The 13,540-nt window shown below is 37.1% G+C and overlaps 1 protein-coding gene across 1 annotated transcript in view; it reads left to right on the top strand.

Moving 5' to 3' along the window:
• LOC126470617 (uncharacterized) overlaps nt 1-13,540 on the top strand; it is a 366,250-nt gene that overhangs the window by 345,403 nt on the left and 7,307 nt on the right. The gene's annotated exons all lie outside the window — the stretch shown is intronic.

The following is a 13,540-nucleotide window of genomic DNA, read 5'->3' as shown; positions in this document are numbered from 1 at the left end:
CTCATGAAGTTTAGTTGGTAGTGTTTGAGTTTGGGGAAACTGATGATTATGATCAGAGGCTGGTGAGTGTTGCCAGTTTTATCATATAAGAAAATCATATGATGCTTCCACAGCCACTATTTTGTACTTCTGTGTGACACACTTTGACACCGGACACTGGGATCTTTAACTGCTCACATTACAAGGACGGTAGGAAACAAAAATAAACATCAGGGTATGCTGTGGGCCATTGGGATGGATGACTGTTTTATAATTAACAGTGGGCAACTTTTGAAGGCTTTGAACTTCTCTGCATGCAGATGGTATAGTTTTTTAGCATTTTGTGAAATATTTACATTTAAAAACATTACCAATAGAAATAAGTGCACAATTTTGAAGAGTAATAACCTGTTAAAAAATCCTACCTTTTAATTTTTTATTTTATTCCATTGTGTTAAAGTAAATTCTTTTTATTAACATATTTAAAAAGAAGTTTTGTGTTAAAGTATTATTAATCGTCATCATATATGAGCATAATGTTTAGTTTATCTGTTTTTTATTTTGAGTCACAACACTCACACTTTTACTCGTAGGTGTTTTTAGAAGCTCCTTGGTCAAGCGACTTCTTGTGTAAAAAGTGTTTTCAGATTCAGAAATAAATCTAAGTATTTGAAAACCAAACTCGCCACTTTTTGTCAGCACCTGATCTTTATTCAGAAGAAATAAGTTTTTTCTCAGCAGAATACAATAGGTTATGGGTTCCAGTTATGTGTGTAAAAATGTGTGCAAAAAGTGACATACAGTTTTCTTTTAACTCGTGTGTGTGTGTGTGTGTGTGTGTGTGTGTGTGTGTGTGTGTGTGTGTGTGTGAGTGTTTTTGGTTTTAGAGTTGAAATGGATCTGGTAAAACATATCAAGCCATTGAATAGTGAAACTGACTGGTCAGTGTGGAAGAGAAAAAGAAGAGATCTAATTGACTATCATGAAGGAGCTTTAGATGTAATTGATGGCAAGTCAGTAAAACCTGAGCCACTGTCTGAAGTTGCTAATGATGTAGCAATAAATGATCATAAAGCCAAGTCAGATTTTTATTGTAAAGCGAACAGTTATGCCAAGTCGATGATTACAAGTGGAGTTACAGACACTGTATATCAGAAGATAATGGACAAAGAAATGGTTCATGAAGCATGGGAGGCATTGAAGCAGATTTTAGAAGCTTCATCAAAGAACCACTGTTCAAGATTTGTTCAGATTTCTTCGCATTTAATTGGACTCGGGGAGAAGACATCTCCACACTCATAGCGAAGTTAACAAGTCTGTGGAATGAACTGAATGACAGGCTTAAAGCAAACGGAGGAACTGTGCTACTTGATCTGATATTGGTATGTACAAGTTTTACATATTCTACCTGCAAGTTTGATTCCTTTAAATAGAGTTGGATGTTATTAACGAAAGATAAGAAAATGTTTGATGAATTAAAGGAACAATTCTGCATGTTTGAGAGAAATTTTGCAACGAGTAGTGACAAAATCGAACAAGAGGCATTAGTAGTCAGATCAGGTGCACAAAACAAAATGAAAACTAACAAATTCAGAGTTAAAGGAAAATGTAACTACTGCAAAGAACTGGGCCACTGGACCAAATATTGTAATATTGTATTGCTGATGGACTACCAGCTAAAAATAAAACTGTGCAGAAGAACATGGACAAAACTGTAGTAACGAATGTAGCATTGTTTACTAAATCCAGATGTCACTTATGCAGAACAGATATGCGCTGAACTGGTTAACACAGCAATTTACATCATGAATAGGACAGGGAAGTCATCTGTAGGAGGAGTCAGTCCTTATGAGTTGTGAGAGCGGAAAAAGCCTCAAACTAAACATCTTATGATTATTGGCTCAACATGTTATGCACACATTCCAAGTGAAAAACGAAGGAAAATGGACAAGAAAGCTGTGAAAGGACATCTCATTGGTTATGACGACGATGATGAACACGTCAGGATTTGGATAAAAGAAAGTAATTCAATTGTGCTGTCCAGAGATGTGCAATTTGGGAAAAAAAAGGATGCTGTACTGAACAAGTTACACTACCATTTCAAGATGTTGAAAAGCCCATTGCAGGTCCAGATGATATTAAAAATTAATCAGAGGGGGAGGAAAATACATACTCAGAAGATAGTATGGAGCATGAAACTAGTTCAGACACAGAATCTGATGACATTCTGGAAACTTGCAAAGTGGAAATAGGAGTGAAGTTAAGAGAGAATTAATCATTAAAGAGACAAAACTACCTCAATGATTATGCAATGATAACAGATTATTTCTTTGTCACAACTGAAGTTTCCTGAAACCTATGAGGATGCATTTAGATATGAAGACAGAATCAAATGGAAGGAAGCAATAGACAGAGAAATGGAATCTCCGATCTAAAATGAAACCTGGGAGCTTGAAGACTTATCGTAGGGTGCCAAGGCAATACCATGTAAGTGGGTGTTTCGACTGAAAACAAATGAAGAGGGTCAGATCAAAAAAATGTAAGGCTTGTCTGGTTGCTAAGGGTTTCAGTCAACGGGAAGGTGTAGATTACAGTCAAACTTTTAGTCCAGTTGCAAAAATGACAATGATTCGGTCTATTGAGTGTTGCTGAAACTAAAAGAATGTATCCTGGACAGTTTGATGTGTCAACGACCTTCCTGTATGGAAAACTTGAGGAAACCATTTATATGGTACAACCAATAGGTTACGAAGATGTTACCAACAGAGTTTGCAGGTTGTAGAAAAGCCTGTATGGTTTAAAACAAGCACCAAGATGCTGGAACAAGAGATCCAGAGAACTTTTGGTAGGTCTAGATTTCAGAGTAAGCCAAGCAGATCCATGCTTGTACATTCAAAATAAAAATGGCAAAGTAGTTCTGGTAATTTTGTATGTTGACAATGGGTTGGTAGCTGCCACTGATTCAAATGATTTGAGCATTTTCTTTCAACCATTGCAAAATGAGTTAAAGATTACAACGGCACCTGCAAACTATTATTTAGGTCTGCAAATTGGACATGGCAAGGATGGCTGTATCAAGATTCACCAGAAGGATTACGCACAACGAATTCTAAAATATTTCAATTTTTCAGAGTGTAAAGCAGTTTCTACCCCCAATGTTCAAAGTTACAGATGTTTCACAGTAGGAGAAAGATGACCCAGTAGAACAGTACTTTCCATATAGAGAAGCAGTTGGAACATTAATGTATCTGATACTTGGCACAAGACCAAACCTAGCCTTCAGTGTAAGTGTTCTGTCAAGATCTCCCGAGAATCCCGCCAAAGAACACATATTAAGAGTAAAAAGGGTTTTTCGTTATGTATCAGGAACAACTACAGAATATGGAATCACATAAACATCAAGAGGAAAGAGCACAACTCTGGAATGCTACAGTGGTGCAGATTTTGGAAGCTGCTCAAAGACAGACAGATCAACATCCGGAGTAGTCATAGACTACTCAGGAGGGGTGATATTGTGGCTAAGTCAGCGACAAACCATGGTAGCAACATCTACAACTGAAGTTGAACTAGTTGCCGCAAATGAAGCTGTCAAGATGATTTGGTTAACTTGTCTATTCAGAAAAACAAGACTATCTGAAATTCCAGTTCTCCGAATTGACAATTCAGCAGTAGTGAAGTTGGCAGAGGATCCAGAATTTCATCACCGAACCAAACTTATAGCCTTCAGGCATTTCTTTATTTGTGAAAAACTTTGATGGAAGAAATAGTTCATCAAATCCCATCTGAAGAGCAGGTAGCAGACACCATGACCAAAGCACTACCGAAGACACGTACGAAGATATTGTGTAATCAAATGGGACTGTTGTAAAACTCATTTTTGTTTTGTTTTGTGGGTTTGCCTCTTTGTTGATTTCTATTTAACAAGGGAAAGTGTTAAAGTAAATTCTTTTTATTAACGTATTTAAAAAGAAGTTTTGTGTTAAATTGTTAATCAACATTGTATATGAGCACAATGTTTTGTTTATCTCTGTTTTTCTTATTTTGAGTCACAACACTCGCACTTCTACTCTGAGATGTTTTTAGAAGCTTCTTGGTCAAGTGACTTCTTGTGCAAACAATGCCTCCAGATTAAGAAATAATCTAAGTATTGGAAAACCAATTTCGTCAGCACCTGATCGTTATTGAGAAGAAATAAGGTTTTTTTTTCCTCAACAAAAGACAATACATTGATTATGGGATGATAACCAGTGTTGTTGGCTGCTAATTTATTTATATTGCTAAATATTTTTTCATCTCAGTTCTATTGTTTGTAACAGCACTTGTTGCCCCGATCTGCAAGGGAGTACTCCTTATCGAGATTTGCACAATAAGTGGTTGTTGGTTCACAAATTGGTATTGCATGCTTGTCTGTCTCACCATGTGAAGTGTTCCAGTTCCTAGCCCTGATTATGTGGGTTTTTTTTAGTTGTATGGTTGCACAAATCAACATAGGAAGTATGTGTGGCCAAATTTTGGTAAAGGTGGTAACTATTTATTGAACCGGTGCTGATCCTGCTAAGTGCCTGTGGATTATTTTGTCTTTTCATCTGGTTTGATAGAGTTTTAGCTTGTGAATTCTTGATTACTCAGAACATCCTTCAGGAGTGCTTGAGTGTAGATTATTATCATCCCATTGCAGTATAATTTGAACATTAGACTAGGAAAACAGCTGAGAGAGAATTATACAAGACACAATATCAGCTTCATGTAGTGTGCCAACAGCTTTTACTCTAAACAGAAATTGCTTTACTAACATGAAACTGAATGTGTGTGACGGCACCTAGTCTTCCTCAACAAAAGGTATTATTTAGAAATGTGACACAATTTTACCCATGCAAAGGTTTGCGATGCATATGGGCCATACTGCAGTCTGCATGCACATATACAGCAATATTTATACTTACACTCTACAATCCACTTCTGACGTACCACAAAGTGTGCATATGTACTGATCCTTCCCCCTTCTCCACCACTTGGCCATCTATTCCATTTATTAATGGTGTGAAAGATGAACAGCTGCCAGCAAGTTTTTATGTAAACTCAAATTTATCTCATCCTGCTGTCATGGTCATTTCACGAGATATGCATGTATGGGAGGAAATAACATATTGTTTGACTACTCTCGGCATGGCAGTCGGAATATTTAACAGAAACACATTGTCATGATGGAAAATGACACTCTTGTAGCTTTAACCACTGAACTGTTTTCGAATTGTCTGTTTTTTCCATCTTCCCTACTGATCTTGTATTTTAAATGTGCCAAACTGGTAATTTCATTAAATAAGACTACTTCCCTTCATTGATGAATTCTATTTCCTTTCGAATTTTCTAATGGATCTGTCTGCAACATGTCTTTTGTATGATACAATTTATTTGATCATTTAGTGTAAATTGTTCTGAACACACTTGAGTTCCTAGCAACCCGTTTTACATGATTTGATGGTACTGTGAAATAGTTTTGATCCACAATGACAGTAAGACCTCAGTGAGGTGAGAGCTATAGGTGAAATGATCAATTTCCATTTGGTGTGATAAATGACTGCTTGCCCCAAATATAAAAAAAAAGGTAAGATAATGAAGAGAAGTAGGAAAAACTCATGTATTGTTCAAATACAGTATTCATGGTATACTGCTAGACAAAGTTGTGAAGATTAGTTGTAGTGTTGTGGTCTTCAGTACAAAGAGTGGTTTGGTGCAGCTCTCAAAGTTACTCTATCCTGTTCATACCTCTTGATCTCTGAATAACTACTGACACCTACATCCTTCTGAACCTGCTTACAGTATTTCTCTCTTGGTCTGATTTAAAATTTTTACCCTCCACACTTTCCTCTAATACAAGGTTGGTGATTGCTTGATGTTAGAGACATGTCCCATCTACCAATCCCGTCTTTTAGTCAAGGTATGCCACAAATTTCATTTCTCCCCAACCCTATTCAGTACTGCCTCATTAGTTATATGGTTTGCCCATCTAATCTCCAGCATTCTCCGGTAACGCCACTTTTTGAAAGCTTCTATTCTCCTCCTGTCTGAGCTGTTTATTGTCCATGTTTCGCATCCATACAAGGCTATACTTGAGACAAACGTATACAGAAAAGACTTCTTAACACTTACATGTATGATCAATATTAACAGAGTTCTTTTCTTCAGGTATGCTTTTTTTTTAAAAAAAAAAAAAAAAAAAAAAAAAAAAGATTGACAGTCTACGTTTTATATCCTCTCTACTTGGGCCCTCATTCGTTATTTTACAGTCCAAATAGAAAAGCTCACATACTCTTTTAGTGCCTGATTTCTTAATCTAATTCTCTCACCACCACCTCGTTTGATTTGACCACATTCCATTAACCTTGTTTTGCTTTTGTTGTTCATGTTCTATCCTCCTCTCAAGACATTGTCCATTCTGTTCAAATGCCCTTCTGAGTCCTTTGTTCTCTCTGACATAATTATGTCATAATCAGTAAATATCAAAGTTTTTAATTCTTCTTCCTGAACTTTAATTCCTTCTCTAATTTTTTCTTTGATTTCCTTCACTGCTTGCCCAATTTACAGATTCCATAACATCAGTGATAGGCTTCAACCCCCTCTCACTCCCTTCTCAACAACTGCTTCCCTTCCATGCCTCTTAGCTGTAATAATTGTCCTCTGGTTCCTGTAAAAGTTGTATATACCACTTCACTCCCTGTAATTTAGCTCAGCTATGTTCATAATTTCAAAGAGTGTATTCCAGTCAACATTGTCAATGGCTTTCCACAAAAGCTGTAAATAAATGTTTGCCTTTCCTGAACCCAAGTCATATTGTCACTACTGCCTCAAGTGGTGCTGGAATCCAAACATATCTTCTCCATGGTCAGCCTCTACCAATTTCCCCATCCTTCTGTAAATAATTCATGTTAGTACTGTATTTTGCAACTGTGACTTATTAAATTGATAGTTCAGTAATATTGACACCTGTCTGTACCTGCTTTATTTGGAATCGGAACTGTTACCATTTTCTTGATGTCTGGGGATATTTCACCTGTCTCATATGGCTTGCAAACAAAGTGATATAGTTTGGTCATGGCTTGTGGCTCTACTCGGGTCTTGTTTTCATTTAGGTCTTCTAGTGATCCATTAAATTCTTCTCATAGTATCACGTCTCCTCTTCCATCATCATCTAGATACTCTTCCCTTTCTAAAATATTGCCTTAAAGTCCATTCCCTTGTATAGTCCCTCTTTATTACTTTACTTTACATTACATTTATCATTTTCCATGGATCCCTTTGAGAGGAGTCTATGGGATGTGGAAAGAGTCAAAGATTGTTGTTGTTTGGTTTTTTTTTTTTTTTCCTCGAATATCCAGATGTTAGTTGCAAAGTGATATGAAATAGAATGAGCACATAAGCACAGTAGTAAGGAAGGTGAATGGTTGGCTTCAGTTTATTGGGTGAATGCTAGCGAAGTGCAGCACATCTATAAACGAGACCATGAATAAAGCACTAGTTTAACCCACTCTTGAGTACTGCTAGAATATTTGGGATCCCCACCGTCAGGTTATAGGAGGACACAGAAGTAATTCAGAACCATGCTGCTCGATTTGTCACTGAAAGATTCAATCAACATGTGTTCAGAAGATTCCTTGTGAACTTGAATGGGAATCCCTGGAAGAAACATTGATGCTCTTTTTGCAAAATACCACAGAGAAATTTTAAAGAACTGACATTTGCAGTTGACTGCAGAAAGAGTCTACTGTCACCAGTGTACAGTTTACACACTGACTGGAAAGATAAGAGAAATCAGGACTGGTATGGAGGCATAGACAGTAGTTTTCCCCCTCTCCCATTTGCAAGTGGTCTTGGAAAGGAAATGATTGGTAGTGGATTAAGGTACCATCCGCTTGTGCAATACGGCTGTAGGTGTAGATGTAGGTTATCCAAAATGACATTGCTCAGATTGTGGTTGAGAATTTGCGAAGGTAGAGGTTTGTCACTTGCTATTACTAAGAGAAATGGTTGAATCCATTTCTTCTGATATAGTTTATGATCACAACTTTTAAATATGAGAGCTGGATTGTGTTTAATGTACAGAATATGACACACAATCTGATCGCAACAACATACATTACAACTTGTTCTAGCTACTCGCCATCCTCCTCTGTCTCCACTCACATTCAGGAGGATTAGGATACAAATCTCTTCTGCCTGGCCATCCAAATTAGGTTTCCCATGGTTTTCCAAATCACTTGAGACAATATTTCCCTGTCTGAGCATAAGCTCAATCTCTAATGATCTTGTGGGCAATTAGATTTTAAATCCTAATCTTCCTTAATCTCGTTAGCCAAATATGGGAAATAGAATTTTCTGACCTTGGCCTGCAGCAATTTGTTCCTTTCATATAGCTTCATTAATGCGACTTCTGTAGAGGGATTCCCATCTTTGTATGGTCCCAATGTTATTTTAGGTATGAAATTGGTTATAACCTGTCCAATAATTTTACAAAAGTCCCCCTCTGCCTAATACATTAATTCTGGCCAGTCTGGGAATAGGTCTTACTTGGATAACATTAACTAAGAGTTCCTTCAATATTAATAAGCTGGTCCTTGTGGAAGAATGTTGGGAGTAGTGGACTCAAGGAACTTGAGCAATGGGTTCAGGCCAATTGCGCTAAATAGACCATAAGATGGATCTTAGAAATATAACTGCTTAAACTTACCTTCAATTTAAGAATAATAAATTGCAAAATTTTAGGGTCCACAGAAAAGTTAGTGGAACTGGAAGCAAAATTAAATATCACATGGATTCAGTATGGCCATTGAAATGCAACAGAAACTAAAGTTAAATTAAAATCAGGACCTTTGTTTTATTGCAGAGGAACAGAGTAAGATATGCCATGGAAATTGTAAAAATACAGGCACCATTATTCTCACATTCTGATGAGCTAGACCATCACTAAAAAGACCTACAGCTGATAATGAAAGCCAGCAAATCATCACTAAAAGATGAGAATAAGGTACGTTAAACTGGAAAAATTGGAAAAAAAGAATGAAAATTTTGAAATTGGAAGTAATCATAGACCCAAAAGATTGAGAGCAAAAAGTCAAAGCAAACGCGTCAATCGGAAAGTCAGAAACATTTGTGGGAACTTACCTAAGAACAGGGAGGTGTACCACATTAAATTAAGAAATGAGTTCCACTTCTTACAAATTATATATTATACAGACACAGATGAAAAGGACAAATTTTTCACAAAGGTACTTATACAAACAAGAAAAGCTGTTGCGCATTCAACAAAATTGAAAGAAAAGAAAATTTTGCAATGAACAAGGCAGCTGGTAAAGAGAAGGCAATAGCTTAGAGGGAATGATAGGCCTACTAAACACATAATTGAATTTTCTGGATTAAACAAAAATATTCAAAAGTATATTCCAGAAGATGTGAGAAAATGCACTGAAAAATTAAAAGAAGCAATTAAGACAGGAAAAAAGAACCACATATTTTGTTTGTGTGTGTTTGTTTTTGGGTCGATCACTCCACTTAAGGGGAGTGCTAAAAAACAAATTTTCACAGTATTTGTCTTTTTTTTCTTCCCCCCCCCCCCCTCCTCTCTCTCTCTCTCTCTCTCTCTCTTCTGTCCCCTTTTTTCCTGTTTTCTTCTGTTGTGGTGTGTTTTCTGATTTGATTTTTTCCTCTGTATTTTTGCCTGTCTGTCATGTAATCTGTGGAGATGTTGAGTTTCTTGAGGTTTTTCCATGGTTTCCTTTACCCAGTTGGTTTTCACTGTATTGGTTGTCACTATGTTAAAAATTTTCTTGGTCAGGCTATTTTTCATGTATTCTATGTATGTCTATATGTGTGTGCACAGAACTTTGTCCTCTGTTTCTATATGTTGTTTTTAATCATCTCTGTTTCTTGGTACAGTTCTTTTGTTGGTCTCTTTATTGAGATCCCCTGTTTGTGGTCCATCCCATAGATTCTCAACATTTTCCTCTCATTTTCCATCTCTTCGATTTTTGTTCTTCCTTTGATTATTATTGTTCGAGGCAAACAAGCTCTCAGGTAATACTACTATACTATAATGTATTAATTTGGCATTGGTGGAAATACTTCTTTTGTTGTAATGGTTCTGTTTGTCTATAATTTTTGTAGTTTTGTGATCCTTTTTTCATTGGATGTTGAGTTCAGTCCTGTTTCCTGTATAATCTCTCCCATGAATTGGAACTTGCTACTTGTGTTATCTTTCCATACTTTGTTACCTGCATGTGTTGTGTCCATGTACTGAATTTTTTCATATAAGATTTGTAGTCTTGTTTTGGCTGAGATTTTATGTTGTCTCCAGAGATTCTCTGGCTTTTTTCCTGTTATTTAAGAAGCCACATCATTGGCACCTTTAACCCATTGACTTCTTTATGCCATGTCCTGACTATTTTCTCCAAAACAAGAGTTAAATAGATGGGGTGACATGCCATCTCGCTGCCTCACTCTTGTCCTGACTTAAAATGTTTCAGAGATCTATCCTGTATACCTCAGTTTGGATGTTGTATTTGTTAATGTCAGCTTTCTGGTTTTTATGTCCCTCTTCACTTCTTCCAGTGTGTTGAAAAGTGTTTCTCTGTCTAGGGAGTCATAGGCTTTCTTAATGTTGTCAAATGTTATTGTGGTGTTCCTGGACTTTATTGGTGTTAATGTTGTTCTTGGACACCAGATGTGTTCACTGCATGGCCTTCCTTTCCTGAACTCTCCTTTGTATTCCCCTGTCTGAGGTCCATCCGAGGCTCTAGTCAATTTAACAGGGCTTTAGATAGAATTTTGAATGTTGCAGGCAGTAGACAAATTCCTCTACAGTTGCTAGGGTCTCTCTTGTCCACTTCCTTGTGAAGGGAGTGTACAAGTGCTGACTCCCATTCTTCTGGTATTTTTCTGTTTCCCAGATGTTTTTGACGATTCTGTGTATTTTGTGTGTTATGTTCTCATGAGCTAATTTTCAGATTTCTGCAATCAGTCCATCTTCTCCAGGTGCTCTGTTATCTTATTGTTTTCATGATCACCTTGTGTGGTGGCTGTTTGGAATTGAGGGCACTGAATTAGTTTATGGCAGTTTAACAGTGTGTCAAAGTACTGCACTAATATTTCAATTCTTTTTTGGGTTTGTCTCAAGTGTTCTGTCTTGTCTTTGGGAGCATAAGCTTGGAGGTTGATATCTTGTCATATTTTCTCTGAATGTTCTGTAGAAATTGTGTGTGTTCTGTTTGTTGAAGTATTCTTCCATCTCTTTCAATCTGTCATTTTCATAACCTCTAACTACAGATTATTTGTGAAGTGGTCTTTGGTATCCTGAATTCTTTCCATTTTTGAATGTTGTGTGGCTCTGTCACATGTTGTGCTCCACCCTTTCTCTCATGGAGTCTCCCCCCCCCCCCCCCCCCCCAATTTTAAAAGTTCCTTCATTTTTTCTGACAGTTCTGTCCAGTTTACTTCTTTAATTGTACATACTCTGGGTCTGTTCTGAAAGTTCTGTTGGTTTTCTTGATTTATCTATTGGGTATAAATTTCAATTTAAGATGGAGCAGGTGGTTACTGGATTTGAAAATTTTTTTCGTTAATCATACAATCATTATTTGGCATTTTTCATAGATATCACTATATGATCTATCTGAAATGCTCCTAGGGTGTTGTAGGGAGATTTCCAAGTTCATAGTTTCTTGTGCGTTTCCTGGAATTGCATAGTCATTATTTTGAGGTCAAAATGCCTGCAGAAATTTCAGAGTCTCTCCAATCTTGTTTGTCCACTTTTTTTTCCAGTCTAATCAGGCATTATACCTCCTGGTAACACTTCCACATGCTTTGTGTGAATTTTGTTTGGTTGTTTCTTCCAGATCTTCCCAAAGATCGTCTACCATCTATGGGTTTTTACTGCTGTAGTTACTTCTGGGGGCATGTGCAGTGATTAGTGTATAGTCTTTGTTTCCAGATCATATCATGAGTGTTGATAATTTTTCTGATTTTTAAGTGAAATCTATTAGAGAGTCCAGTATAGATTTGTGTACTAAAAATCCTGTGCCACAGAATTGGAGGCTGGTTTACCCTTGTATATTCTGCAGTTTTCAAAGTCAAGGGTATTCTCCTCGGACAATTGTGTTCTCTGTATTGCTAAAATTTGATATTGAATTTATCCATGGTGTTTGTCAGGTGTTTAAATTTACCTGGTTTCAGTAGTGTATCCATGTTGAGTGTTCCCATGTAAAACATTCTTAGTCTTGGGCATTTTTGAGGAGCTCCAATTATCAGATCTATTACCCAGTTTTACTGACTGGGGCCCAGGGTAATGGATTCTTTCTCATTGTTACGTCATGATGATTGGTTTTATTGGCGAAATCCGAAAAGATCTCGCATAATTTCAGCTGGAGTTTAGACTTCCACAAGATTCAATCACAGCTGAGCGCACAGAGCCAACAGACACTGGCCAGAGTACTAGCTGCTACCTCACAGATTTATGTGGATTTTGGGATTTCACCTCACAGGGTACTACCACCTGAGCCAGATGGACCTTTTTGTTTTTTTGTTTTTTTTTTTTAATTCCTCCCCTTCTCCTTCATCACTTGCAAGATGATTCCACAGGCTTGGGATCAGCAATGGCAGAGTTCCATCTTACTAAACTGGCATCAGCACAATTTTCAGAGTATTTTTTGGTATAAAACCTGTATCTCAACACCGCAAGTCGTTGATTATTTCAGCAGCATTAAATAATAATTCAACTTCGAATAACTCAGATTCTCATCCTTAGTGCAGGATTAACAGATCTGGGTTGTTTCCAATTAATAACTTGACATATATTCCTCTGTGCTTTTCATTTTATACCCTTCAGGTGTAAGACAAAAATAATTCAGTTAGGTTTGTCAATTCTTAGCCTGTCAGTGATGGGGACAGTTACAAAAAGAAAAACAGACCCAGCAGCCAATACCACACATATATTGATGTTCTTCAGCCAATGAACTGAAAATGTTGTGTTGTTATAAAATCAGTCGTAATTAATTCGATCACTTTGGAATGACTATACAGAGTTTCACATGTAAGTTTTTCCATATGTCTTTCCATAACAGACCAGCTTACAATCTTGTATGAATTACATTTTTTTTTTTCAGAATGAGATTTTCATTCTGCAGCAGAGTGTGCTGATATGAAACTTCCTGGCAGATTAAAACCGTGTGCCACACAGAGACTTGAACTCGGGACCTTTGCCTTTCGTGGGCAAGTGCCTCCACCATCTGAGCAACCCAAGCACGATTCACGCCCTGTCCTCACAGCTTTACTTCCACCAGTACCTTGTCTCCTACATTCCAAACTTCACAGAAGCTCTGGTCCACAGGGGTTGCTCAGATGGTGGAGCACTTGCCCACGAAAGGCAAAGGTCCCCGAGTTCAAGTCTCGGTGCAGCACACGGTTTTAATCTGTCAGGAAGTTACATATTCTTTTGTTATGTATGTGTATATTCTTTTCATCAGTAACTCTTTACATTTGTTTTGCATATATTTCCATTTATATTGGATTTTCA

The sequence above is a fragment of the Schistocerca serialis genome, chromosome 3 (assembly GCF_023864345.2).
Source record: "Schistocerca serialis cubense isolate TAMUIC-IGC-003099 chromosome 3, iqSchSeri2.2, whole genome shotgun sequence".
NCBI lineage: Eukaryota > Metazoa > Arthropoda > Insecta > Orthoptera > Acrididae > Schistocerca > Schistocerca serialis.
This window is presented reverse-complemented; position numbering and strand designations above follow the sequence as displayed.